Raw genomic sequence first — 2,609 nt, 5'->3', positions numbered from 1 at the left:
AGTATATCAGTGGGACAACATAAACAACTTGCTTAATTGTTAATCTATTTAAAAATGAAACAGTGTTTTTCATTTTTTCAATCAATTTAATGCTGACTAGATCCTATAACTACATTCTACATTTTATAACTAAAGAACTCCAGAAAAATAAATGTAATACCTTTGCTGGAAAAGATTAACTTTACAATGCCTTCCTAATGACCTTACTTTTTTTTTTTGAAAAGTGTTTTCTGGTATACAAAAATAATATTCCGAAATATCTCTCTGATATTTGATTGCCGGATTTAACCTACATGCCTCTGAACCTTGATTTTTCAGACATGCAAACTGCTTAACAAGTTCCAATGCATTAATCAATGCACCATTGCATAACTTAGAGTAAGAAAAGTTGGTAGATATTTCAGCAATGCCATAAAATATGCTTCCATTTAACACTTTGAGACAACCAATACACTATTTATATTATTGAGACAAAACAAACCTAAGATCACAGAAAAATATTTATTTTAATAGAATGGTATTTAAGTAGATAGTTTTTTTGTTGTGTTTTTGTTTGTTTGTTTGTTTGTTTATGAGATGGAGTCTCCCTCTGTCGCCCAGGTTGGAGTTCAGTGGCCCAGTCTTGGCTCACTCTAACCTCCCCTTCCCAAGTTCAAGCAGTTCTCCCTGCCTCAGCCTCCTGAGTAGCTGAAATTACAGGCATGCACCACCACACCTGTTTAATTTTTGTGTTTTTAGTAAAGATGGGATGTCATTATGTTGGCCAGGCTCGCCTGGAACTCCTGACCTCAGGTGATCTGCCCACCTTGGCCTCCCAAAGTGTAAGTAGATAGTCTAAATGATTATGGGTTTCAATAGGTTTTATTAATTTGTTTTAGTTAACATACAAGAGCATTACAAAACCACATTATTTTATTTTAATTTTTATCAATAAACTTCATTATATTAAAGGCCATATTGCCCACTGAATATGATTTTGATATGCACAACTTCTATAATTTAGAACTTACTGTATATGGTCTAATATAAATTACATTTAGCTATCTTGAATAAAAGATACAAATCCCCAAAAACTTAATATGTAAAATAATTTCTACAATCAATTAAGCCACATGGGGCCTGGTGTGCAAGGGCTGCAAACAGCAGCATCCTAGGTAGTGTACAGCAGCCTGTTCCTTGTGTACAACAGCCTTTGCCATTGGACATTTATGTCTTGGATCTAGTACTTTCCCTAGTCTAGGTTTAAGACCAGATGTAGTATGCCTTTGGAAAGCCTCAGGACCCAGAGGTCAGAGTTCACATTGGCCATGTTCATCCATACCAAGCTGCAAACCCTGGAGCATGTGACTGAGGCCTTATTTAGGGCCAAATTCAAGTTCAGTGAATGCCCAAAAAGCCACATCTCAAAGAAGTGCGATTTTACAAAGTTTAATGCATATACATTTTAAGACTTGGTGGCTGAGAAACAACTCATCCTGGATGGCTGTGGGGCCAAATATAGCCCTGGAATCATGGGCCCCTGGACAAGCAGCTAGCCCTGCATTAGAAAAGAGCTGCCCCCTCTTTACGCATGCCCACCAGTGAATTCTATTTCCTTGTACATCTAATAAATCTATCTATCTATCTATCTATCTATCTATCTATCTATCTATCTATCTATCATCTATCTATCTAAATAATTCAATAACATGCAGTAGATTAAAAAAATAAACACAACTTGATGTCTAACTACTGTGGATATATTTTGTCAGTTATTAACATTCCCCTATCAGGTTAATATCAAGTCAACAAAAATTTGGAGTTCTCTTGACCCTTTCCCCAATGTGTAAATTAGTAATATGTCAATATTCAGACAGGCAAATAAACTAAGCTCCCTTCGATGAAAACGACATGCAGTAATGCTTCCCTACTGAGAATCATCTTAGTTTGTGAAATCATAATCTGGAATGGCTATATCTGCAAAATACATTAAAAGAAAGAAAATATGAAAAACATAATCTACAATACTTTTATGTATATCTAATCATTTTATATTTCTTTTTTATTATACTACCTGAAATACATACATAAAGGATAAAGAGTTTCAACAAATCTCAAAAAGGAAACCTAATTATGTAAAATAATCTGACTGATTTTGTTTGCTCACCAAATTGAAATTGAAAAGAAAAAATACAGCACTCTATAAAAAAAAATGATTTCAAAATATAATTATTGTCTCCCTTTGAAAATATAAATGTTTACATAATGGTGAAATAGAGAACATAAACATTCACAAATATTACATATCCATTCAACATTTTCAGGTATTATTTTGTTTTGTTCAAACCTCCCCTTCTGTCATTTTTCTCTCCTTTCTTTATCTGTAGCATAACTGAGCTGCTTTCCAAACATCTATAGTTATACCGGACATAGCATTTTCCAACATCAAACATGGTTTTTCTTAAACACCAGCTCCAAATATTAATTCCCAGGGAAAATGACATTTTCCATATATGAGAAATATTGGAACCAATACAACAAAACTCATTAACATTTATAACATTTGAAAATAATTTCACAAAAGTTTTATTTAAAAAAATTATATTGTAAATTTACGTAAGAAATTCTCT

At 33.1% G+C, this 2,609-nt stretch overlaps 1 pseudogene; it reads left to right on the top strand.

Annotated features, from left to right (window-relative positions):
* The first annotated feature begins 1,093 nt into the window (after positions 1-1,093).
* LOC129531879 (uncharacterized) lies at positions 1,094-1,188 on the top strand (annotated as a pseudogene).
* The last annotated feature ends 1,421 nt before the right edge of the window (positions 1,189-2,609 follow it).

The sequence above is a fragment of the Gorilla gorilla genome, chromosome 12 (genome assembly GCF_029281585.2).
Source record: "Gorilla gorilla gorilla isolate KB3781 chromosome 12, NHGRI_mGorGor1-v2.1_pri, whole genome shotgun sequence".
In the NCBI taxonomy this organism is placed as follows: Eukaryota; Metazoa; Chordata; class Mammalia; order Primates; family Hominidae; genus Gorilla; species Gorilla gorilla.
This window is presented reverse-complemented; position numbering and strand designations above follow the sequence as displayed.